Genomic DNA, 27,500 nt, shown 5'->3' with positions numbered 1-27,500 from the left:
ATGTATATACGTGTATGTGTGTGTGTGTGCATATATACTCATATATAATAAAGCACATAGGGGACACAGTTGTGAATATTTCTTGGATATAACCAAACACCTCATAGGATTAGTTTTCTGGGTTTGAAGGTTTAGGACCATAATCTCATGGGACAACTTGGTCAGTTGGCATAATAATAATTCATAAATTTATATTCTACATCCTAGTTTGATGAGTAGTACTTGGGGTCTTAAAAGCTTGCGAAGGACTAGAAGGCAGGAGGGAGTAGGAAAGCTGGTAATAGGTAACCCACGGTTGAGAAAGGAGAGTGTTGACATGTTGTGGGGTTGTTAAACAATGTCATAAAACAATATGTGTACTGTTTAATGAGAACCTAGTTTGTTCTAAAGTTCAATTAAAAAAAAAAAGTTTGTGAGCAGCTATCCAAGATTTAACTATTGGTCTCTACTGGCATGGAGCAAAAGAGAAAGAAAAAAACCCAAGACTCAGGGAAGAAACTAGTCTCCATCACTAACTGTCCACACAAACCAAGGCCTCATCTACCCTGAGACCCAAAGAACTAGATGGTGCCCAGCTACCACTATTGATCATTCTGATCAGAGCCACAATAGATGGATCCTGATAGAATGGGAGAAAAATATGGAATGTAACCCCAAATTCTTAATAAATTCAGACTTACTAGGCTAGTTGAGACTAGAGTACTCCCCGAGACTATTGCCCTGAGATAAATTATGACGGTTTTTATATATCTTTCTATAAGTTTTTTAGATTCATGATATTGATTTTGTTTAACTTCTATTTAGCAATCGGCTGAATTTTATACAATGTGTTTATCCATCCTCCTGTTGATGGGCATTTAGGTTGTCGCTGGTTTTCCCTGTTACAACGTGGCAGTGAACATTCTTGGTCGTGGGCATGACTCCTTGTGCACATGTGTGGGTGTCTCTCCAGTGTCAGTAGCTGTGACTGGAATTGCTGAATCATGCAGTGGGTGCATCATTTACTTAACTAGACATTGTACATTTACTTTTTTTTAACGATCTGGTTCATGTCAGCTCACATCCCCCAAATTTTATCATGTACACACCTGTGAACCAAGGTCTCCCCCAGGATGTTCATCTGTATTTAAAAACTCAACATTGTACTCTCTGGATGTCTACTGTGTGCAGGTCTGTAGCATGTAGAGAGCTCCCTGGGTGATGCAGATGGTTTGCACCTGACCACTAACCTAAAAGTTGGCGGTTCGAACTCACCCAGAAGAACTCACCAGAAGAAAGGCCTGGCAATCTACATCTGTAAAGATTACAGCCAAGGAAACCCTCTGGAACGGTTCTACTCTGCAACACATGGGGTAGCCATGAGTCAAAATCAACTTGACAGCAATGTTTTTTTGTTTTAACAGCATATAGCCTATACTAAGCACTGTGAACATACAGAAAAACAGTAAGTCCTTTGCCTTCTAGGGACTTAGAAACACCTGAAGAAAATTGGAGGTCAGGGCTGGGTTTGTAGGGGGAGCATCTTCACTGATGTTCTGTAATTACCCATGAAAACCCACCAGTGAGATGCATGCCCTGCTACCGTGGAAAGGAAGCAGGAAAGTGAAACGTGATGGCTACATACTATATGCCTGACAGCACCTTTTCCTCAAGGGTCATCTTCAGATTTATAATCGTTTACATTCATGTAGTGCTTCATAGCTTGCAAAGTGCTTACATAAACATTACCTAATTGATTCTTACAGGATCTACCTGGGAGGCTGAGAGGCACTTGTTATTATCCTCATTGCAGATGGGAAGGAGCTAAGGCACAGAGAGGTGGATTGTAGCAACTCACAAGGCCAGCAGTGGCAAAGCCCACACTGGAACTCGGCTCTCCTGACCCCACCCAAATCTGTGCCTTCCGGAATACATCCCTGACTTTCCACAGAGGACAGACCTTGTAATAACTCTCTACCTGTCCTTGTATCAGGCTGAAAGATGGACAAGTTATCAACAGAAGCTCGTCATACTAAAGCCAGGGCTCCTGATCTCCCCACCCCACTTGCTGACAAAATGCCCTTGGCAGCCAGGTCATAAGTGTTTCTAGGGGATGCCTCCTTCTCTTCCTCTCCAGGCCTGAGTGCTCACAACCCCTATGGGAAAAGAGCAATTCCATCGTGATTAACAGTACAGTTGGCCCTCCATATCCACAGGTTCTGCATCCAGGGATGCAAGCAACCACAGATCAAAAATATTTAAAAAAATGTTACGGTGTTGCTGATGTTTACTAAAGTAGTTAGGCCTACCATGGTTGCATCTGGAGACTGTTGCATCTGTATTGAACATGTAGACTTTTTTTTCCTTGTCATTATTCCATAAACAATACAGTATAACAACTATTTACACAGCATTTACATTGTATTAGGTATTGTTAAGTAACCTAAGATGATTTAAAGTATATGGGAGACTGTGGGAAACCATGGTAGCCTAGTGGTTAAGAGCTATGACTGCTAACCAAAAGGTTGGCAGTTCGAATCCACGAGGCACTCCTTGGAAACCACATGGGGCAGTTCTACTCTGTCCTGTAGGGTCACTATGAGTCGGAATTGACTCGATGACAATGGGTTTGGTTTGGTTTTTGGGGAGACTATAATTTATATGCAAATACAGCGATTTATGTCAGGGATTTGAGCATCCAAGGATTTCGGTATCTGCGGGGTCCTGAAACCAATCCCCCACGGATACCGAGGGACAACTGTATCATTTTTCTAGAAAACACAGTCTTACGACATTTATCAAACTAAAGTACAGACAGCTGGAACTACTCACCACTCCTCATGCATCTCCTATTTTCCTGTATTGTCTCTTTGCTCAGTTTCCTCCAGGGCTTTGAACCAGCTCAGTCATGACTGATGAAGCAAAACTGGAACAGACCTGCATTTTTAAAATGTGGGCAAACCAGAACAGTAACCAGAAAAAATAGATGTCAAAGCCCTGGAACGGGAGACTTGGAAGAGGTGTACTGAGCCCTTTCAGAGCCTGATGTGGGAGACTGGATTATTGCCAGGACTGTGGAGAATGACATACATTTCAAGCAGCAAAGTAGGCTGCCATCTTTCAGTAGGGCACCATTGTTTCCAACTCTGCTGATCAAGAGATTTGGTTGCTATGCAACATGCACGCTGCCCTTGTTTTCTAATAGGGAGATTAAGTTTCTAGCAGGGTTTTGACCCATAATTTTTCCTGTTCCAACTACTGTTACAGTTCACTCACATTTAAACAATTCAGGTCTATTTTGGTTTCGCTTCGTTGGCCGTGAATGAACTGGGAAGAACTGATTCAAAGCCCTGGTTTCTTCTCCTGAGTGCACTCACCTCAATTTTTCTCTACCAAAATCCTACTCAGACAATTGATGGCTTACCTCCTTTTCAAACCCCGAGCCAGAAATGAGCTTTTGGAGGTGGGGAGAGGGACAGGTCAGTGTGTTGAAGTAGGAAAAGCTTAGAAATGGGGCCAGGCAGACCTGGGTTGAAATCCAAACTGAATCATTTACTGCCTGAATGGCTTTGGGCAAGTGATGTAATCTCTCTAAAACTCAGCTTGCTTTCTTGTTTTCTTCTTCTTTTCTAAAAAATAATATAAAAATAAATATAACACAACATTTGCCAGTTCAGCATTTTTCAAGTATACAGTTTAGTAATACAAATTACATTAATCAGGTCGTACAACCATCACCCATAGTTGTTGCCAAATTTCCTGTCACCATAAACAAACACTGCTTCCTAAACAATGACTCCCTCTTTCCCCATCCCTCCCGTCCCTGGTAACCAGTAATAAACTTTGTATATTCCTGTTATTTCATGTAAGTGGGATCATACAATATCTGTCCTTTTGTGATCGATTTATTTCACTCAACATCTGTTTTCAAGGTTCAACCATGTTGTACCATGTATTAGGACTTCACTTCTCTTTATGGCTGAGTAGTACTCCACTGTAGGCATGTACTACATTTTGTTTATCCATTCGTCTATTGATGGGCATTTAGGTTATTTCCAACTTTCTTGTTTGCAAAGTTAGGGCAAAAACACCTAGGGGATTCTGTGACGATTAAGTGAGATAATGCATGAAAAGCACCTGACTTTAATAAAGGGCCTCTCTCATAGCATTGGCCACATGGGGCCTTGTAGAATAAAGGAGTCTTGCAGGTGCTGGACTCTTACTCTATGCAAGTGCATGGAAGCCAGAAACTACCTTAACATTAGTTACCCCTCGGTGATGTGGTGGAGCTGGGCCATGTGGATGTCTTCTCCTGGAAGGAGCTAATGTGCTGCTAGCGCCACATCGAGACATGGGGTGGAGGCTCTGGGACCCAGGCAGGACTGAGTAGGAGCCTCCTGACAGAGGTTGGAAAGTGAGGCCCAAGGCTTCCCCAGGGTGGCAAACCAGGAAGAGAGCTTAGGTTTCCACACTCAAGGCTCCTTCCATTAAAACAGAAGGGGAGGAGAAAAATAGGAGAAGAGTGGGGGATGGGGCAGAGAAGGGAAAGGAAGTGAAAAGACTGCAGAAGTGGTGCAGAAGGAGATGCTCAAAGAGCAGATCCATGGTCCTGGCCCCTCTGCCCCCAGCTGTGTGACGTGGTGTGACATGAACCATGATATCTGTTCTGAGGGGTTCAAATGAGGTAACATCATCGATGTCAGACTGTCTTACAAAGAGCAACACACTGCAGGAATGTAAGGGACTCCTGTCTTCAGTCCTCAGAGCTCTGCCACTCAACAGCTGTGCTACTTTCTCCACGTGATACAACCTTTTGAGCCTTAGTAAGAGAGAAACGACAATATAGCACATACCACAGAGAAGGTGCTCCATGTTGGTTGTCTTTTCTTTCTGTCCTGCCTAGGACTTGGGTATGTTAGGGGCATCCATCAATCTCCTACTTGGCTCTCCAGACATCCCTGAAAATTAAGGGCCAGTAATCCTGGGAAGGGGAGTTATTCAGCTCGGAAGTAAGCTTGGCGACACCAAAGCCAGCCTGTCTGTACGTGGCAGTAATCTTGGGACTAGGAAGGAACAGGCAGACAGCCCTCTCTGGTCCCCTGTCACTGCATGCCGTTATGGAAAACCTCTCCACATGCTTGACTCCCACATGGTAAGGCAATTATTGCCTCCACCATGGGTCTTAGGATGGTGCACTTGGGACCAGTCTTTGGGTCAGAATTGTGAAATAAAATAAGTTCATTTCTGGCAACCCTCTCAGTGTGCCCTTCACTGGAAAAGGGGTATAATAATATTAGTACCCACCTCATGGTACTGTGAGGATTAAATGAGATACTTCACGTGTAACAGTACAGCATCTGGCAGATTAAACACTAGTGATTAATCTTTTATCAGGAAATGGGACTAGGTTTTGCGAGGAGTGGTGGGGTGGTGTGTGGTGTTGTGTGCCCAGGATTACTGCATTATTCTTGGTTAGACATGGCTGGCCCAGACCTTCCTCTTTGTTTTTGTAAGAAAGGGTCAGGGAGAATGCCCTGTCTAATGGGAGAGGGGTCTTTGTGCTCCCCCTGAAGTGAATGCATCAAACCCAGAGGCACATCTATCACCAACTCACAAGCATTCGAAGGCTCTACCACTTTCCTCAGGATGGTGGCCTGGTCCAACCTGAAAACTAAGAAAGACTAGAGAGACACACAGGTGAGCCCTCGCCTTGAGATTCCAACAGGTGGAATGACATGAATGCCCTTCCTTTCTGTGGGAAGGGGAAACACATTGTCAATGAAGGCCTTCTCCTTGAAATGGTCCAGGGCAACAAATAAAGATCCCTGAGGAGAGAAAAAAAAAGATTAGTTTAGCACTTACCACATCCCCTCCCCCCACAGAGAGAAGCCAAGTCCTATTTTAAGCAGGAAAGGGGTGGAGGCAATTGGAGAGAGAGGCACAGTTTTCCCCAGCAACTGCGCCAAATCCCGGCTTTCTCTTCAGGCCTAATTACCACACAATCTTCACTCTGATAAATGTGTTGTAAGAATCATAGCAGTGTGCTTGCTTCGGCAGCATATACACTAAAATTAGAACAATACAGAGAAGATTAGCAGGCCCCCAGCACAAGGATGACAGGCAAGCTTGTGAAGCGTTCCAGACTCTTTATATGTAGAAATTGTTGAATCGATGGCTGTTTTTTCTATATATTTTTACCATAAAAAAGAAAAAATAGCTGTAGCCAGAATGAGAGCTTTGAAAAGTTGTAGCCAGCAAGTTGTAAGTCTGTGTTGGATGATTCAAGGAGACTGACAGTGGCCTGGGACGAGGACCAGAGGGCCTTGTTCTCAAGGGGAGAAAGGCACCCTAAGGAAGCAGGGTCTGGGTAAATAGTGTCCGGTTATCACACTGAAGTCATGCATGTCCATTTGATTAAACCATTTTACCACTAAATACTTCTCTCATACTAAGAGATCTTTGAAAAAAATGAATAACTCAATCAACTTCAACAGGAAGGAAAGGGGAAAAAAATCACCCTAGAAGCAGTCTTTCCCAAACCCAACCTCCAGATTTTCTGGATTCCCCATATATACTTGAACCAAACGGAGCTTATGGCATAGAGATATGTTTCTATATTCTGCTTTTGCCTACTTAACACCAGTTACCATTTTCTGCTGGGAAGTATATGGAACAACTTCTAAATGTAGTAATATAAAGACAAAAAACTTCAGTAATTAAAACAAAGTCCATATGGTTCCACTAAATACTGAGGTTTTAATTAAAAAATATATATACATTATTTTTATTTTTTCAAAAATTGACTATTTTTAGAGCAGTTTTAGGTTCCCAGAAAACTGAGCAGAAACTACAGAGTTTCCATATACTCCTTCTCCCCCGTGTACACTGTTTCTCCTGTTGTCAACATCTGGTATTCCTGTGGTACATTTGTTACAATTGATGGACCAATACTGGTACGTCATTATTAGCTAAAGTCCATAGTTTACATTAGGGTTACTGTTTCTGTCCTACAGGCCTATAGGTTTTGACAAATGCATAATGTCATGTGTCCATCATTACAATAAAATACAGAAGAGTTTCACTGCCCTAAAAAATGCCCTGTGCTCCAACTATTCATCCCTCCTCCCTCCTCCAAGTTTTACTTTGATAAATGATCTTTGTGAAAACTGAAATGGAAAAGTTTTAAGAAACTGTATAACATTGGGTTTTAGACTCTCAGCTGATGTCATTGTTGTTAGTTGCCGTTGAATCAATTCCAACTCATGGTGTGCAGGGCAGAACTGCCCCGTAGGGTTTTCAAGGCTGTGGCCTTTTGGAAGCAGATCACCAGGCCTGTCTTCCTACGTGCCTCTGGGTAAGTTCGAACTGCCAACTTTACAACTAATAGTTGAGTGCCATTTGTACCACCGGGGCTCCTGCAGCTGACAGATGTGTTAAATAACCCTGAGGAAAAGGTAGTGGGTATAATTGTTATTTTTTTTTATCTCTGTTCAGCCTGGGTGAATCCGATAAGACACAGCAGAGTTAATGCCAGTGGAAGTTCTAAATAAATATCAGGAAAAGCTGCCGCATTTTTATGTAAGCTCCTGTGATTCTTTAATTACCTTGTAATTTGTGTGGAGCATCAAGATGGGTGCTGTGAACTGGCAGCCTGGGAGGGGACGTATTTGGCAAAACGCGGTTTTTGTTGCTTGTTTGTTTTTGTTGTTAGTTCAAGTTGGAATGGCCCTAGATGGGGCGTGGGCTCTCCAGTTTGCCACAGGCCTCACTTATCCCTACTGTCTTAGACTCTGCCACATTTACATATTTGCGTTACCTGCCTAACCCTTGTAAGCATTTGAGTTTGCAGTCTGACTTAGAGTCACCACAAGTAGTTCTATTATAATTAGCTTCCTTAACAAGTTTGTTTTTGATAGATTTTAGTGAAAAGTAAAAAAATAAACAAATCGAAAAGCCATAATCTCCCCCTATATGTCCATCATTTTAAAAAATACGAATTACATACAGCTACTGTTTTTGTTTTTTTTTTTAAGTGCTAGGGACTTTCCTAGGCGCTGGAGAGAAAGCAGGGAACAAAGCAATAAAAAAAAATCCCTATCCCTGCGGAGTTTATATTCTAGTGGGAGAAGACAAACAGCAAATTATAAGGCATATATATATATATATGCATATGTGTGTGTGTGTGTACATATATAGGAGCCCTGGCAGCACAGTGGTTAAAGTGCTCAGCTGCTAACCAAAAGGTCAGCACTTTGAACCCACCAGCAGCTCCGAGGGAGAAAGATGTGGCAGTCTGCTTCCATAAACATGTACAGCCTTGAAAACCCTCTGGGGCAGTTCCATTCTGTCCTACAGGGCTGCTATGGGTCAGAATTGACTTGACAGCAGTGGGTTTCATTTTTTGATGTATGTATATTGTGTGTGTTACATAACACACACACGTATACACATATATATTGCATTGTAGCATATGTATAGATATGCTACAATGCAGTAAGTGCTATGGAGAAAGATAAAACAGGAAGGGGAACAGAAGTGCTAAGGGGTAAGAGCTATGTCTGCTGACCAAAATGTCAGCAGTTTGAATCCACCAGGTGCTCCTTGGAAACTCTATGCGGCAGTTCTATTCTGTCCTATAAAGTTGCTATGAGTTGGAATCAACTTGATGGCAATGGGTTTTTAAGGGGTAAGAGGCAGTTTCCCTTTAAAAGCCTTCTGGGGCAGGAGATGTTTGAGTGGGAAGATGAATGTTATGGGCCATGATGCTGAGGCAGCCCATAAAAGTGGAGGCTGAGCTCACCCTCAAGGTCCTTCTCAACTCTGACAGTTAGTGACTCCGTAATTGTCAAGCTCCGAGTAAGTGGGTCTGCTGGTGTGTTTGTGTGCATACCCACTCACATGCTTCCTTCAAGTCAAATGAAAATGGCTGGAGATGATTAGAGCATTCGGAGTCCCTGGGTGGTGCAAATGGTTAAAATGCTCAGCTGCTAACCATAAGGCTGGTGGTTCAAGTCCATCCAGAGGTGCCTTGGAAGAAAGGCCTGGCATTCTACTTCCGAAAAATCAGCCATTAAAAACTGTGGAGCATGTTCCTACTCTGACACATATGTGGTCACCAGGAGTTGGAATTGACTCAACGGCAACTGGTTTGGTTATTGGATAGTTAGGTGGGACTGCCAAGACAGGGCTGTGTCAAGAGGTGCAGTTGTTCACAACAGTAAAGAGCTCTGTATATTTCACTCCAAACAATAGGAAAAGCACAGCTATCTTGCTCCTTGCCAGGGTGTTTACTCGACTTGGTAAAGTCCTCGTTTACAAGCAGATGAAAGCAGTGGCCTGGTACATACAGCAATTTCAGGGAGCCTCCAAAGTCCTTTTGCCCTTGTCATGTGCCCCCTTCCCCTATTCCATGCCTTACCCTGAGAACATCTTCCACCTCCCTGCTTCTGAGATGCAAAGTCACTATGTATTGGATGCTTCCATATAAGGTATCTTGTTTAATCTTGTGGGATTGAAGAAATGTAGAGCCATGTAGCGTCAGTCTCTTGTCTCACAGATGAGAAAATGAAGGCTCAGAGACCTTCACTAAATTTCCCAAGACCACCAAGGCACTAGGTGTGGGGCTCTGTGTCCTGGCGCTCTGCTTTCTGCCATCGAGTCCTGTGGCAGAGGTGATGCAATCACCACACACCTGCGAAAGGAAGAACAAGTGCTGTTATGGGTTGAGTCGTACCCCCCTCCCCTGACCACCACCCCAATATGTTGAAGTCCTAACCCCTGGTTCCTGTGAATGTGGCCTTATTTGGAAATAAGGTCTTTGCAGATGTAATCAAGCTAAGATGAGGACATACTGGAGTAGGGTGGGCCTTAATCTGACATGACTGGTGTCCCTACAAGAAGAGGAGAGATACATAGAGACACAGGAAGAACAGCAGGTGAAGACAGAGGCAGAGGTTGGAGTTGGGATACCACAGGCTTAGGGAGGCCAAGGATCACTGACGACCACCAGAAACTAGGAGAAAAGCATGAACAGACTCCCCCTCAGAGCCCCCGGTAGGAACCAGTTCTGCCACCATCTTGGTTTCGGACATCTAGTCCCCAGAACTGTGAGAGACTACATTTCTGTTGTGCAGAGTCACCCCATTTGTGGTTATTGTTAACAGCAGTCCTAGGAAACTCACACAGGTGCTTATCCAAGGTCTACATGGCTACGGTAGTGCCTCTCCTAGGAGCAGCTTTTGATGGAAATGGGGGCCTGGGGTGGCCAATAGGAGGCTTCACACAGCAAGAAAAGGGTCCTGAGAAGCAGGGCCAGGATTAAGATAAGGCAAGTGAGGCACCTAGGGTGCAAAATTTAGGGAGGTGTCACTCTCAGGTACTGACCCCGCACTGCATGACACGGCCAATAAGAAGCTGGCATCACAAAGCCAAACTTCTTCACTCCTTTTTCCAGGTGTAGCTCTGAGAAAAGGAATGATTTTTCTTTGTTTTTTTTCAGTGTAGAATTGATTTAGTAAAGTAGTGATTGATCCCTGCTGACTGCATTCTGGGATCTGTCTGCTTTGACCTGATAAACTGATGGAGGAGCAGTCCTCAAGGGGGGCCTGCAGAAGCAGCTTTCATGTGTGTGCTGGGGAGGGGGTGTGGAGGAAAGAAAGACAGGAGAGGGTCAGGCCAGCATGGCCTGGGGAGGGAGACTGAATCTTTTGGAGAGGCACATTCTCCTACTCCTCTGATGTTGCGGAGACTGGCAGGAACAGAGAACTCTTTGGTGCCTTCAAAGTCTTGCCACTTTGGGAGTGCTGGGGAAAGCTTCAGCAGCGCCCCCTGGAGGGCACGGGATAAAGAGGCAGTGTGGAGGGCTTTGCAGGAGGACCGTGAACAGTGAGTGGCTGGAGAGACGTCTATGAGGAGCTGACCTTGAGCATGTCTAAACTACTCCAGAGATTCCCAGGAATAAGTGAGGGAGGGGAGAGACTCCGGGTGGGGTGGGCTGGTGGGTGTGGAGTGACAGAAAATAAAAACACGACTTTTAGGTTATGATGGCCTTCTTTGTAGCCACAAGCTGGGGCTTGGGGACATCTTTGGTAATAGAAGAAATCTTGCCTATATTCCCCAGTGCAGAAAGTATATAAAAACAACCACAGGGATATTTCGTCTTTTCTTACCCTGTGACACTTTAAAGGTTTTCAAGGGCAAGAAGAGCTGATACCAACAGCCTGCTTTCAGGGTTTCTCCCCCTTCTGGCACCATGCGGCTTCTCAAAGGCGGTGAGGCATACTGAGGAAGGTGCTCCCTTGGGAAAAAACAATTAGTTCTTGAGCTAGAAGCAAAGAAGAAATATGATAATAACGTGTGCTCAGGTGGGCCCTGAGTACTGCTCAGGGAAGATAATTTCTTTAGGAGTTATTTTTATTTTTTTTTAATTCAAAGAGATGACTTTAAAGGCATCTCTTATAACAAGAGACCCTCTTATAACAAGGGACCCTCCCTGTGTTCCAGAAAAGCACATTTCCCCAACAGAGTTTGTTGTAATTAGTTGCTGATGAGTCAGCTCCAACTCATGGAGACGTCATGTACAGCAGAAGGAAACATTGTCAGGTCCTGTACCGTCTTCACAATCGTTGGTATGCTTGAGTCCGTTGTTGGAGCCACTGTGTATTTCGAGTGTCTTCTAACCTAGTGGCTCATCTTCCAGCATTGTATCAGACAATAGTCTGTTGTGATCCATACAGTTTTCATTGGCTAATGTTTGGAAGTAGATTGCCAGGCCTTGCTTCCTAGTCTGTCTTAGTCCGGAAGCTCCACTGAAACCTGTCCACCATGGTGACCTTGCTGGTATGTGAAATACTGATGGCATAGCTTCCAGCATCATAGCAACACACAAGCCACCACAGTACAACAAACTGGCAGATGGCCCAAGAGAGGTGAGAGTTATAGCCATGCTTAATTCAATCCAGTGGGGAGGTGAAGTAAAGCATCCATCATATGCCCTGTGTCCAGGTTTGTGGGGGTACTAGACTAAAGTGACCACAGCTTTTGTCCTCGAGAGGCCCATAGTCTAGGTGTAGAGAGCTAGTACCCACCTGGTGAGCGAATTCAACACTTACTTTAAATTAAACGTGAAGCATTTTGGTGGCATCAGTAAGAACATTACTACCCAAGGATGCCAGGCTTGGACCATCTGCCAAAGATCTCTGGATCATTTTACAGCTGGGACATGGAGCGCCCTATTCTCCGTGGTAAAAAGGGGGCTGAAACGTGCCCTATTTATGGACTTGCCAGGCTACCCTGGGCTTTCTGTGGGGCCGTCTTCTCTCTCTATCCAGCTGATGGCACAGACAACTGTGCTTCACTTTTTTGGTCACAATGAGCACTAGGGATGTGTAACCAGCCCCTAGCTGAGGTCTGCCAGGATGAGGAAAGTCTTGGGGTGCTATAGATGCAAGCGGTTGACCTCTTTCCCTGATCCTGAAGGCCTGAGTTCCAGGGCTCAGTAGGTGATAGGCTGGGCTCAGCCCTGCCATAGTGACAGGGACATCATTTACTGGGCAGAGAGGTTCTTGCTGCTGTCAGTTACAGGTGAGTCGATTCCACTCACGGTGATTCCGTGCGTGCAGAGTAGAACTGCTCCTTAGGGTTTTCATTGCTGTGACGTTTCGGAAGCAGATTGCCAGGCCTATCTTCCAAGGCACATCTGGGTGGGTTTGAACAGCCAAACTTTTGGTTAGTAGTCAAGTGCTTAACTGTTTGTACCACCCAGAGAGCCTGGGCTGAAAGGTAACCGTAGTTTTTTCTTTTCTTTTTTGTTTTGAGGCCCTCGCCTAGTTTTAAACTTTTCGTCCTGGGCAGGATTTTGTTTTCAACTCTGCAGACTTTTGCTGAAGGAAGGCAACTAGCTCTCCCTTGTGAAACAAGCCACCACGTGCAGTCATGGGAGCAGCACCCTGGGAGCGAGCCAGCCGGGGTCCTTGTCAGTCTCTTTATTAACTTCGGCAAGATACTGACCCTCTCTAGGGGAGAGTGTTGACACATTGTGGGGTTGGCAACCAATGTCGCAAAACAATGTGTGTATTAATTATTTAACGAGAAATGAATTTGCTCTGTAAACCTTCATCTAAAGCACAATAGAAAAGAGTAAAAAAATAAAAAAAGATACTGACCCTCTCTAAACCTTAGTATTCCCATCTGAATGGAGAACAAGCCCTTCTGGCTTCCAGCTGAAAATAGGCTGTGACCAGAAAACTAAAGATAAAGGTTGCAGGAGAATGCCGGGGCACAGGAGGAACCACGGCCTCTCCTCAGCAACCTTGGGCCTCTCTCGGAGCTTGTTGGGCTCAGCCTCCTCGTCTGTCCCAGAGCAGCGCCTTCCCACCTGGGGCAAGGGCCGGCCGGGGCTGCCACGTTTGATCAGGGGTAGGAGGCCTACTGCCTGTGGTGCATTTTAAGCAGAAAAAAAGAAGCTGGGCTTTTTCTTTGGGCTGAGATGCTGCTCGTTGTCTCATGTTGGAGAAGAGCGGCCTCTAGTGGTTATTCTTGGAAGAGGCGCAGCGGGTTCTTTCCGCCTTGGCGAGGCCCCCGGGGGTCTGTCGTGGGGGGAAGTGAGAGGGCCAGGCCAATCCAGCGGGTGAGGCAGGGAGAGGTGGTGGGGGCGAGAGACACATGGACTCAAGCTTCAGGAAGGCTGCCTGTGCCCAGATGACCGCTCAGGCCTGCTCCTGGACACGAAATACATCCTTCTCTGTCACTCTTCTCGTGACTCCCAAGACCCAGGGCTCCACAAAGAGCGGATCACCCTTCACTCTGACTCATCTGTCCACAACAAGCTCACCTGCCTCTGTGCCTGGAGAAGGGAAGAGTGGGAAAGGCACCAAACATGGTTTGGGTATGAACAAGGGCACTTTACCCAACCCTCAGGAGGCCTTGTCTGTGCTCTGCGGTGCTGCGGTGACCAGTGGGTCAGTCCTGCCCTCTGCGTGGGGAAAGCTTAGCAGTGTGAGAGCAGGCAGTGATGGCGGGCATGCCCTGTGAGTGCGGTGGGGACTGTGGCTTTTCAGGACCTCGCCATCTTCATCAGCCCCACTGCATTCTTTGGGATGGACAATCCACATTTTTCCAATCTTCTGTAAAGTGCTACACAATTCTGGGTTAAAGTTCCCCTTTTTTCCCTCCTGGAAGTCTCTGCGTGGTACAAATGGTTAACACACTTGACTGTTAATTGAAAGATTGGAGGTTCAAGTCCACCCAGAGGCACCTTGGAAGAAAGGCCTGGCAATCTACTTCCAAGCAATCAGAGATGGAAAATCCTATGGAGCCAGTTCTACTCTGACACACGTGGGGTTGCCATGTGTCAGAGTTTACTCCACTGCAACTGGAGCCTATCCTTCTAAGCAGATTGTTCTCTCTGAGCCCTTCCCACATGGGAATTTTAGAGCTGCCATTGGCCAGAGGACGTGGTATCCACAGTGCTTCTGAGGGCAGGTGCTTTGGGAAATACAGTGACAGAGGAATGCAGGGAGGGAGAGATACCCTCCCCTTTCCCAGTCATGCAGATGCACTCAGCACCTTTGTTGTTGTTTCCTGTGAATTAGAGTCTGTCTGCAGACCCACGTAACTTTACTGAATTTAATCAGACCCCAGACTATTGCATCTACAGGGTCAAACTGAGTGTTATTTGTGTGTAATTTTTGCAAAGTCAAAAATTTCCAATCAAGGAGCCCCAGTGGCACAATGGTTAAGTGCTCAACTACTTACTGAAAGGTTGGTGGTTCAAACCCACCCAGCAGCTCCATGGGAGAAAGACCTGGCGATCTGCTCCCATAAAGATTACAGCCTAGAATACCCTACGGAGCAGTTCTACTCTGTCACATGGGGTCACTGTGAGTCAGAATCAACTCGACAGAACCTAACAACGCTTTCTAGTCACAGGCAGGGTGACCACCATCCTGGTTTGCCTGGGACAGTCCTGGTTACACCTGTCATCCTGCGTAATTGTTAATGGTGCACCTTCTCACTCTGAAAAAGGTCCCCTTTATATGGTAAATTATTTACTCACCCTAATCACAGGTAGTCTATGTAAGAAAATATTTAGGCATTAGGATTAGAGGATGTGAGAGATAATATTATCAGAAATTTGAGATTAAAATGGTTATTATAATCTTGGAATAATTAGCTCCAAGCTTCCTGGCAGCTGGAACAAAACATGAAAGATTAGGAAGTTGATCCTGTCTTGTAAAAGGATCCACATTACATCTTCTGGAGAGACTTAGATTCTTTATATTTTAGGAATTTTTCGTATAAATTGTTACATAAGGGACACTGAGTAACATAAAGGACTATGTCTTAGTTATCTAGAGCTGCTATAACAGAAATAGCACAAGTAGATGGCTTCAACAAACAGAAGTTTATTCTCTCACATTTTAGGAGACTACAAGTCTGAATTCAGGGTGCCTGCCAGCTCCAGGCAAAGGCTTTCTTTCTCTGTCGGCTCTAGGGGAACGTCCTTATCATTAATCCTCCCCTGGTCTAGGAGCTTCTCAACACAGGGACCCTGGGGCCAAAGGATGCGCTATTCTCCCAACTCATCTTGCTTGGTGGTAATGAGGTCCTTCTCCTCTCTGCTCGATTCTCTCTTTTATATCTCAAAAGAGATTGACTCAAAGTATAACCTAAACCTGTAGATTGAGTCCTGCTTCATTAACATAACTGCCTCTCATCCTGTCTCATTAACATCATAGAGATTAGGATTTACAACACATAAGATAATTACATCAGATTACAAAATGGTGGACAACCATGCAATACTGGGAATCATGGCCTAGACAAGTTGACACACATTTTTGGGGGACACAATTCAATCCATAACAGACTATGTCTTCAGTAGTAGTTTTTGCAGAAATTCCTGTGGTCCTCAAAAATGACCGTGCTTTTCAAAATGGTACAACCATTTTGGAAAACAATATGCCACTTCCTTGAAAAAAAAAGCTAAAAATAGGAATACCATATGATCCAGCAATCCCACTCCTAGGAATATATCCTAGAGAAATAAGAGCTGTCACAGGAATTGACATATGCATACCCGTGTTCATTGCAGCATTGTTCACAATAGCAAAAAGATGGAAACAACCTAGATGCCCATTAACAGAAGAATGGATAAACAAACTATGGTATATACACACGGTGGAGTACTATGCAATGATAAAGAGCAATGATGAATCTTCGAAGCATCTCACAACATGGATGAATCTGGAGGGCGTCATGCTGAGTGAAATAAGTCAGTCACAAAAAGACAAATATTTTATAAGTCCACTACTGTAAAAACTCATGGAAAGATTTACACACAAAAAGAGACAATCGTTGATGGTTACGTGGGAGGGGAGGGGTGGGGACGGAAAAACACTAAATAGACGATAGATAAGTGGTAACTTTGGTGAAAGGTAAGACAATACACAATACTGGGGAAGCCAGCACAAGTTGTCTAAGGCAAGGTCATCGAAGCCCCATAGACACATCCAAACTCCCTGAGGAACCAAATTACTGGGCTGAGGACAGTGGGGACCATGGTCTCGGGGAACATCTAGCTCAACTGGCATAACAGAGTTTATAAAGAAAATGTTATACATTCTTCTTTGGTGAGTAGCATCTGGGGACTTAAAAGGTTATGAGTGGACATCTAAGTTAGTACACTGGTCTCACCCTGTCTGGAGCAAGGGAGAATGAAGAAAACTAAAGATATAAGGGAAAGATTAGTCCAAAGGACTAATGGACCACATCTACCATAGCTTCCACCAGACTGAGTCCAGCACAACTAGATGGTGCCTGGCTACCACCACTGACGCTCTGACAGGGATCTCAATAGAGGGTCCCAGACAGAGCTGGAGGAAAATGTAAAACAGAATTCTATCTCACAAAAAAAGACCAGCCTGACAGACTGGAGAAACCCCAAGAGTATGGACCATGGACACCCTTTTAGCTCAGTAATGAAGTCACTCCTGAGGTTCACCCTTCAGCCAAAGATAAGATAGGCCCATAAAACAAAAGGAGAATAAAGGGGCACACCAGCCCAGGGACAAGGACTAGAAGGCAGAAGGGGACAGGAAAGCTGGTAATAGGAAACCCAAGCTTGAGAAGGGAAGGTGTTGACTTGTTGTGGGGTTGTTAACCAATGTCATAGAACAGTATGTGTACTAATTGTTTAATGAGAAGCTAGTTTGTTCTGTAAACCTTCATCTAAAGTACAATTAAAAAAAGAGTAACCCCCCCCCGCCAAATGACTGCTTTTCTAATTCTCTATGAAAAATGAAGACGAAATAATACCTATTTCACAGGGATTAACTGAGATAATGCAAGCAAAATTTTGCCAAAGATCTTTCAAAAGTGGCTGCAGCACTGTATCGACAGGGAACTGCCAGAAATGCAGGCTGGATTCAGAAGAGGACGTGGAACCAGGGATATCATTGCTGATGTCAGATGGAGCCTGGCTGAAAACAGAGAATACCAGAAGTTACCTGTGTTTTATTGACTATGCAAAGACATTCGGCTGTGTGGATCATAACAAATTATGGATAACATTGTGAAGGATGGGAATTCCAGAGCACTTCGTTGTGCTCCTGAGGAGCTTGTACATAGATCAAGGGGCAGTTGTTTGGACAGAACAAGGGGATACTGATCGGTTTAAAGTCAGGAAAGGTGTGTGTCAGGGTTGTATCCTTTTACCATACCTATCCAGTCTGTATGCTGAGCAAATAATCCGAGAAGCTGCACTATATGAAGAAGAACGGGGCATCAGGATTGGAGGAAGACTCTTTAACAGCCTTTGTTAAGCAGATGACACAACCTTGCTTGCTGAAAATGAAGAGGACTTGAAGCACTTACTAATGAAGATCAAAGACCACAGCCTTCAGTATGGATTACACCTCAACATAAAGAAAACAAAAATCCTCACTAGTGGACCAATAAGCAACATCATGACAAATGGAGAAAAGATTGAAGCTGTCAAGGATTTCATTTTACTTGGATCCACAATCCACACCCATGGAGGTAGCAGTCAAGAAATCAAAAGATGCATTGCACTTGGCAAATCTGCTGCAAAGGACCTCTTTAAAGTGTTGAAAAGCAAAGATATCACCTTGAAGACTAAGGTGTGCCTGACCCAAGCCACGGTATTTTCAATTACATCATATGCATGTGAAAGCTGGATGATAAATAAGGAAGACCAAAGGAGAATTGACACCTTTGAATTGTGGTGTTGGTGAAGAATGTTGAATATACCACAGACTGCCAAAAGAGCGAACAAATCTGTCTTAGAAGAAGTACAACCAGAATGCTCCTTAGAAACAAGGATGGCAAGACTGCATCTTACATAATTTGGACATGTTGTCAGGAGCGATCAATCCCTGGAGAAGGACATCATGCTTGGCAGAGTACAGGGTCAGCGGAAAAGAGGAAGCCCCTTAACGAGGTGGATTGACACAGTGGCTGCAACAATGAGCTCAAGCATAACAACGATTTTAAGGATGGCGCGCGACCGGGCAGTGTTTCCTTCTGTTGTGCATACCGTTGCTATAAGTGGGAACCTACTTGGCTGCACCTAACAACAACTGAGATAATATGTGCGAAAGTGTCAGGTAAACTACAAAAAATCAAAACATTATTTTCATTCTAATCGTCTTGTCCAAATCTCTCCATTTATTGATGGGGAAACCCAGGTCTTGAGTGGGGATCTGAAATGTCTAGTGAGTGGCAAAGCTGGGGTTAAGAGTCCTGTCTACTTCCAAATGCTAATGAACCTCCAAGGATGCTCAACAAGACTTAACTGAAAACCTGTGAGGCCACCAGTGGGGGTCAGGGTCAGGGTTGGGAAATTGATGCAGAAAAAATTTAGAGCCTTGAGTCCTGGACCTGGCGGGTGTTTTAAGTCATCATCTTGGAAAGATGTCGTTAACCTAATTTTCTTTTAGCAAAATGAAAGTCTTCCTCTTAGTGTTTGCTTGAGGCACTCCCAGCTGAAAAGTTAAGAAGAGGCTGTTCCCAGTGTGGTTTCCAGGGAAGCAGTCCTTTGTGGCTAGTTTCAGCAGTGGGTTTCCTGGCATTATAGCATGGCCTTTTTTTCTTTGTAGTGGAACCCTGGTGGCACAAAAGGTCAGCAGTTCAAATCCATCAGCTGCTCCTAGGAAACCCTATAGGGCAGTTCTACCCTGTCCTATAGGGTTGGTATGAGTTGGAATTGACTCGATGGCAATGGGTTTGATTTGGTTTATTTATCCCAGATATATTGAATCAGAATTTACATTTTAATAAGATCCCCAGGTGATTCTTATGTATAATAACGTTTGAGAACCACTCCTCTACTAGACTACAAAGCCATCCCCAGGGGTCTTGAGTTGAGCTTGGATGTAAAAGAAAGCCTGTGATTTATTTTTTATTGAACTTTAGATGAAGGTTTACAGAACAAACTAGTTTCTCATCAAATAATTAGTATACACATTGTTGTATGACATTGGTTAACAACCCCACGACATGTCAACACTTTCCCTTCTCAACCCTGGATTCCCTATTACCAGCTTTTCCTGTTCTCTCTTGCCTTCCAGTCCCTGCCGCAGGGCTGGTGTGCCCCTTTAGTCTTGTTTTGTTTCATGGGCCCATTCAATATTTGGCTGAAGGGTGACCTCAGGATTGGCCTCATTACTGAGATGAAATGGTGTCTGGGGGCCATACTCTCAGGGTTTCTCCAGTCTCTGTCAGGCAGCAAGTCTGGTCTTACTTTTTGAGTTAGAATTTTGTTCTACATTTTTCTCCAGCTCTGTCTGGGAGCCTCTGTTGTGATCCCTGTCAGAGCAGTCAGTGTTGGTAGCCGGGCACCATCTTGTTGTCCTGGGTTCAGTCTAGTGGAGGCTGTGACCAAATGACTGATGAGTCATTTGGACTAATCTTTCCCCTGTGTCTTTAGTTTTCTTCATTCTTCCTTGCTCCCAAAGGGGTGAGACCAGTGGAGTATCCTAGATGGCTGCTTACAGGCTTTTAAGACCCCAGACGCTACTCACCAAAGTAAAATGTAGAACATTTTCTTTATAAACTCTGTTATGCCAGTTGAGCTAGATGTTCCCTGAGATCATGGTCCCCACAGCCCTCAGCCCAGCAATTTGGTCCCTCAGGGAGTTTGGATGTGTCTGTGGAGCTACCATGGCCTTGCCTTGTACAGGTTGTGCTGGCTTCCCCAATATTGTGTACTCTCTTACCCTTCATCAAAGTCACCACTTATCTTTTGCCTATCAAGTGTTTACCATTCCCAGCCCTCCCCTCCCATATAACCATCAAATATTGTTTCTTTTTGTATGTAAACCTTTTCATGAGTTTTTATAGTAGTGGTCTCCTGCAATATTTGTCCTTTTGTGATTGACTTAATTTCGCTCACCATAATGTCCTGTGCAAGTACATTTTCTTTGTGGATTTCTTTTGTTTTTGTAGATTTTTTTTATTGAGACTTTGTTTTTCTTCTTTATTTTGATGAGTAGGTTTGTTAACTTCCTTTGTGGTTACCTTGAAATTTACCCTTATCTTCCTAGGTTTGAACCAGTCTATTATTAGTTGGTATCGCCTTGCCTTCCTCTCCATTAAAAAGTTCTATACCTATACCGTTTAGTCCCTCTTTTATTGTTCTGACGTTGTTGTCATTTACAGATTAACCTCTCTGGTTCCCTGTTGCAATTGTTTTGGTTTTGGATAGTCCTTGAGAGTTCACTTCCTAGGTTGATATGTGACTGGTACAACCTTGCATCCTGGATTCAGGCTTCGGTCTGATGTTGTTTGTTCTCAGAGCAAAGGACTCCCTTTAATAATTCTAGTAATTTTGGTTTGGTTTTTACATATTCCCTTAATTTCTGTTTATCTGGAAATGTCTTAATTTCACCATCATATTTGAACAGAAGTATTGCAGGGTATATTATTCTTGGTTGGCAATTTTTTTCTTTCAAGGTTTTATATATATCACCCCATTCCCTTCTTGCCTGCATGGTTTCTGCCAAATAATCAGAGCTCAGTCTTATTGTTACCCCTCTGTATGTGACTTTATGTTTTTCTCAAGGTGCTCGCAGGATTTTTTTCTTTGTCTTTGGTTTTAGCGAGTGTGATTATGATATGCCTTGGTGTTTTTCTTTTAGGGTCTATGCTATATGGGGTTTGTGGAGCTTCTTGGATAGTCAGCTTTTCATCATTCATATTAGGGAAGTTTCCTATCAGCAAGTCTTCAATGATCCTCTCTGTGTTTTCCGTTTTCGCTCCCTGTTCTTGAACTCCGATCACTCGCAAATTTTTGCTTTTGATTGTATCCCACATAATTCTCAGGGTTTCTTCATTTTTCTTTGTTCGTTTTTCTGATTTTTCCTCAGAGTTGTAGCTAAGTGTTTGTCTTCAATTTCGCTGATTCTGTCTTCCATCGTTTCAGACCTGCTCTTCAGCCCTTCTATGACACTGTCCATTTCTGAAATCTTGTTGTTTATCTTTTGGATTTCTAATTATTGTTTTTGTATGATTTCTAGCTGTAAGTTTATTTTGGCATTTTGTTCCTGAATCACTTTCCTGAATTGTTCCATTTTTTTGGTCTGTATTTTCCATGAATTTGTCTGCCTTTTCCAAAAATTTGCCTATTTTTTCCTCGTTTTTGTCTGCTTTTTGCTTCAACTCTTGGATTGCTCTGAATAGTAGAGATTTTAGTCCCTGTCAGGTAGCTCTAGTGACTTTTCTTCTACTGGAAAGTCATCTGGTGTTTTATTTTGGACCTCTACTGGACCCATGCTGTCCTGTTTTTTTATATATATATATGTTTTGATATTGTCTGCTGTCTTTGGGACATTCAGTAGTTATTTTCTTCATTTCTTGATTGTAGATTTGTTTGTTTGGTCCTGATTTTTTGTTTTATTTGGTTATGTCTGAGCAGGTGGGCTGTGTGTTCTTTGTTGTTTGCTCATCTGTAGTCACGATACTTTTCACCTACTTCTCCAATTGGCAGGGCCAAGCACTCAGCTATGGTGCAGCAGGGCAGGTCCAGTTGAAGGAGAGGGGCTGGGATGGGTTGTTTGAGGCACATACTAGGGTCGACAATGTAGGCCAGGAATCAGTGCTGGGCAGGTTCCAGTAGGCTGTGACTGTGCTGCACGGGGGTGTGATGTTCCGTGTACAGTGCAGGTAGTCAGGAAAGTGGGGGGAGATTGTGACATGTGGAGCTAATGGGGTGTGGGATAGGGGAGAGAAAAACCGGAGCCAAAAACAAACAAGCACAGAGAAAAAGAAAAAAGAGTGCTAAGTCTGCTTGCTGTTGGAGTGGAGAGATGAGAAACCAAGAAATGGAGAAAAGCAAAAAGAAAGAAAAAAAAACTAGATAAAAATTTGGAAAAGAAAAGCCCCCAGGAGTCCTGGAGTCCCGCCAGTGGGGCTGCTAAGACTGGGGAAGTGGTTCCCAGGCTGCACAGTATAGCCTGGCTAGAGGGGGTATAGATGTCACACAGCACCAGGTATTCAGGAGTCAGGAGAAGTTAAGTGTAGAGAGACGAGAACTGAGAAATGAAGACAGACAGAAAGGAAAAAAGAGAGCGGAAAGAAAGGAATGGAGGCAGGGAGGAAGGAAGGGGGGGGAGGGAAGGAAGGAAGGAAAAGAAATGCCCCTAGGGATCCCACTTACCCAGCTGCACAGATTGGAGGAATAGCTCCTAAGCTGTGCAGTGCAGCCTGGCTAAAAGGGGCTCCCAAACTGCAAAAAGAAAAAGAAAACAAGCAAACAGAACAGAACAAAGTAAAACAAAGAAAAAAAAAAAAAAAAAGCCCCAGGGATCCCACCAGCATAGTGTCCCCGGCCAGGGAAGTGGTTTCCCAGTCAAGCGTGGTGTCACAGCCTTTCAAGAAGAAGCAAAGATGGCCCATGGAGCCAGGTGTTCCAGAGAAAGGAAGAGGAGGTGGTGGGAGGCACAGAAGAAACCAAAAGAGATGAAAAGAACCAACACCAGCTCAGGGGCCCAGCCAGTATGGGCAGGGCGAATCCAAGCAGCCTGAGGCCAAAGCAGTTGCCTCCTGGCCAAGAGACTGTGGCTGGTGGGAAGCAGAGGAGGCCGAGGAGCAGGGAGGAAGGGGGAGAGCTAGGAAAGCATATATCGCTGGTTACCCGGTGTTCTGTCTCCTGCTGGGAGCTTCATGAAGCTGCTTTCGCGCACTCCTGGAGATGGTGAAGGAAGAGAAGTGGGCATGCTGGAAGGGATATTCAGTGTTAGGCCAGAAGAGGCCTCAGTAGAGTATGTTCTACAGGAGGGTCCAGAGGACATGAATTCACCAAGATCATCAGGAATGTGCTGGTGAAGGAGGGGCAGCAGCATCACTAAGACATAGGAGAGTGATCACAGAGCTGGGATCTGTGATTAATATTCATGGTGATGCCTGTCTCCCCACCAAATGACCAGCAAGGTCAGAGGTGCAGTCAAGGGGGCTCCATCTGCGTGGAGTTGTGGAGATGGTTATAGAGCATGGCATCCCTAGGGACCAAGTAGTTAGGCAGCCAACAAGGGTGCTGCTTGACATCTATAACTAGAAAAAGACAAGCATGGGGAGTGGGAAGCTGAGTCACACCAACACAGAGTCACAATCCGTTGCTTGATTTCTTGACTGACCTGGAACCCGTTGACTGAAGTCCCTAGGAGGAAGTAGTCGGCAACACTGTGGCAAGACTAGTGTAATGAGTCCTCTAGTCTTTCCCTAAGGGGACTGTCTTAGGCTGGGTTCTCTAGAGAAGCAAAACCAGTAAAGCATATAAATATGTATATAGAGAGATTCGTATCAAGGAAATGGCTCACGTGGTTGTAGAGGCTGAAACGTCTCAAGTCTGCGAACCCAAGGTCAGAGAGCAGGGCTCTTGCTCACAGGCTATGAAGAGCAATGAATCCCAAGATCTGCGGGCAAGATTGCAGGTAAGCTGCTAGCTGAAGTCCCAACAACCAGAGGTCAGACAAACAGGAGCCAGCTGCAGGATCCAGCATGAGCAAAAAGTTCCCAAGCCTTGCCAGAATGTCCACTTAAATTCAATGCAGCCCACACGTCCAAGGAAATTCCATTTCAGCTAATAGGCTACTCACAGCAGATCCCATCATGGGGGTGATCCCATATCAAATCTCAGTATGGAAGTGATCACAACAGTAGATGACTGCCAAAACACTGAGAATCTTGGCTCAGCCAAGTTGACACACAATCTTAACCATCACAGCCATTTATTTGGGTGATCATACTCTGAGAAAAGGGGAAGCTCAGAAATTTTGGGAATTATTGGACACAGGGTCTGAGCTGAAATCAATGCACAGATATCCAAAGCATCATTGTCGCCCCCTTATAAGACTGGGGGCCTGCGGGGCCCAAGTAATGAAGTCTGAGTCAAGTCTAGCTCACACTTTAGGGAGAATGCCCTGAAGAGGCAGTCATGACCAAAGAGGACATTTGAGCAGGCTCCAAGAAGGCTGAAGGTTCATTAGAGCAGGAAAGTGAAGGGAAATAGAATTTTTACTTTCCTTATTTTATTAGTAATTTTTATTTCCCACATTTTCTAGAATAAATTATCAATATTAAACCGAGTAAGCCATTTAGAGTTCCTCATTTGGTGAGTTTTCATGGATGCAGATGGCAGATTCTGCAAGATGATGAACCAGCTTCAGGGAATTGACCTCTGAAAACACGAGGGAGTGAAGCCCAGGAATAGTCAACTCTTTGAGAGGAGGTGAGACTCGGTAGGGGGAGGAGACAGGTCCTAATGTCACTTCATCAAACATTCGTACAGCATGAGCTGCATCAGACAGTGTGTCAAGCACCGGGCACCGGGGATGCTGACATTAATCTAATCTGGCTGCTGAGGTTCAGGAACTCCCAGACCAATAATCAAGAACCAACCATGAGGACTTCATGACTGGGTCAAGGTCACCTCTTTGTAACTCTCTCAGAATTGGGGATGTTGATATTCACTCACCACTGAGAAGGTTGACCTTTGAGTTGTTTTCCAAATAACAAAAAAATCCTCTCATCCACTGCCTACCTTGGTGAGACTAGGCCAGGTCAGGGCTGGAGCTCCACACCGCACCTGCAGGGCCCTGGGCCAGCTGTGTGTTAACCAGCAGTCGGAGAGGCTGCTGACCCACTGTCCAGGCTGGCAGCCTTCTAGGGAAATCTGTGAAGAAAACACTTCAGTGTGTAAAGTACTTTCTCCAGGGTTTCTGTAGAGTTCCTTCCACCTTGGAAATAACTGATAGTAATTGGCTGAACAAAATTCCAGTGGATGGAAAGGAGATTCTTTTTTTTTTTAATAATTTTTATTGAGCTTTAAATGAACGTTTACAAATCAAGTCAGTCTGTCACATATAAGCTTATATACACCTTACTCCATACTCCCACTTACTCTCCCCCTAATAAGTCAGCCCTTCCAGTCTCTCCTTTCGTGACAATTTTGCCAGTTTCTAACCCTCTCTACCCTCCTATCTCCCCTCCAGACAGGAGATGCCAACACAGTCTCAAGTGTCCATCTGATACAGGTAGCTCACTCTTCGTCAGCATCTCTCTCCAACCCATTGTCCAGTCCCTTCCATTTTGTGATGAGTTGTCTTCGGGAATGGTTCCTGTCCTGAGCCAACAGAAGGTTTGGGGACCATGACCCCTGGGATTCCTCTAGTCTCAGTCAGACCATTAAGTCTGGTCTTTTTCTGAGAATTTGGGGTCTGCATCCCACTGTTCTCCTGCTCCCTTGGGGGTTCTCTGTTGTGCTCCCTATCAGGGCAGTCTTCGGTTATGGCCAGGTACCATCTACTTCTTCTGGTTTCAGGATGATGTAAGTCTCTGGTTCACGTGACCTTTTCTGTCTCTTGGGCTCGTAGTTAATCGTGTGACCTTGGTGTTCTTCATTCTCGTTTGATCCTGGTGGGTTGAGACCAATTGATGCATCTTAGATGGCCGCTTGTTAGCATTTAAGACCCCGGACACCACATTACAAAGTGGGACACAGAATGTTTTCATAATAGAATTATTTTGCCAATTGACTTAGAAGTCCACTTAAGCCATAGTCCCCAAACCCCCGCCCTTGCTCCACTGACCTTTGAAGCATTCAGTTTATCCCAGAAACTTCTTTGCTTTTGGTCCAGTCAATTTGAGCTGACCTTCCGTGTATTGAGTATTGTCCTTCCCTTCACCTAAAGTAGTTCTTATTTGCTAACTAATCAGTAAATAACCCTCTCCCACCCTCCCTCCCTCCCCTCCTCGTAACCACAAAAGTATGTGTTCTTCTCAGTTTATACTATTTCTCAAGATCTTATAATAGTGGTCTTATGCAATATTTGTCCTTTTGCCTCTGACTAATTTCGCTCAGCATAATGCCTTCCAGGTTCCTCCATGTTATGAAATGTTTCACAGATTCATCACTGTTCTTTATCGATGCGTAGTATTCCATTGTGTGAATATACCACAATTTATTTAACCATTCATCCGTTGATGGACACCTTGGTTGCTTCCAGCTTTTTGCTACTGTAAACAGAGCTGCAATAAACATGGGTGTGCATGTATCTGTTTGTGCGAAGGCTCTTATTTCTCTAGGGTATATTCCGAGGAGTGGGATTTCTGGGTTGTATGGTAGTTCTATTTCTAACTTTTTAAGAAAACGCCAGATAGATTTCCAAAGTGGTTGTACCATTTTACATTCCCACCAGCAGTGTATAAGAGTTCCAATCTCTCCGCAGCCTCTCCAACATTTATTATTTTGTGTTTTTTGGATTAATGCCAGCCTTGTTGGAGTGAGATGGAATCTCATCGTAGTTTTAATTTGCATTTCTCTAACGGTTAATGATCGAGAGCATTTTCTCATGTATCTGTTAGCTGCCTGAATATTTTCTTTAGTGAAGTGCGTGTTCATATCCTTTGCCCACTTCTTGATTGGGTTGTTTTGTCTTTTTGTGGTTGAGTTTTAACAGACTCATATAGATTTTAGAGATCAGGCGCTGGTCGGAGATGTCATAGCTGAAAATTCTTTCCCAATCTGTAGGTGGTCTTTTTACTCTTTTGGTGAAGTCTTTAGATGAGCATAGGTGTTTGATTTTTAGGAGCGCCCAGTTATCTGCTTTCTCTTCGTCATTTTTGGTAATGTTTTGTATTCTGTTTATGCCTTGTATTAGGGCTCCTAACATTGTCCCTATTTTTTCTTCCATGATCTTTATCGTTTTAGTCTTTATGTTTAGGTTTTTGATCCATTGGAGTTAGTTTTTGTGCATGGTGTGAGGTATGGGTCCTGTTTCATTTTTTTGCAAATGGATATCCAATTATGCCAGCACCATTTGTTAAAAAGACTATCTTTTCCCCAATTAACTGGCACTGGGCCTTTGTCAAATATCAGCTGCTCATATGTGGATGGATTTATATCTGGGTTCTCAGTTCTGTCCCATTGGTCTATATGCCTGTTGTTGTACCAGTACCAGGCTGTTTTGACTACTGTGGCTGTATAATAGCTTCTGAAATCAGGT

General features: G+C 44.3%; 1 non-coding gene across 1 annotated transcript; it reads left to right on the top strand.

Moving 5' to 3' along the window:
- Positions 1-6,020: 6,020 nt before the first annotated feature.
- LOC126058254 (U6 spliceosomal RNA) lies at positions 6,021-6,127 on the top strand. Its single transcript, XR_007513153.1, has one exon. It is a non-coding gene; the product is annotated as a U6 spliceosomal RNA (small nuclear RNA).
- The last annotated feature ends 21,373 nt before the right edge of the window (positions 6,128-27,500 follow it).

Source organism: Elephas maximus, chromosome 1 (assembly GCF_024166365.1).
Source record: "Elephas maximus indicus isolate mEleMax1 chromosome 1, mEleMax1 primary haplotype, whole genome shotgun sequence".
Classification (NCBI taxonomy): Eukaryota; Metazoa; Chordata; class Mammalia; order Proboscidea; family Elephantidae; genus Elephas; species Elephas maximus.
This window is presented reverse-complemented; position numbering and strand designations above follow the sequence as displayed.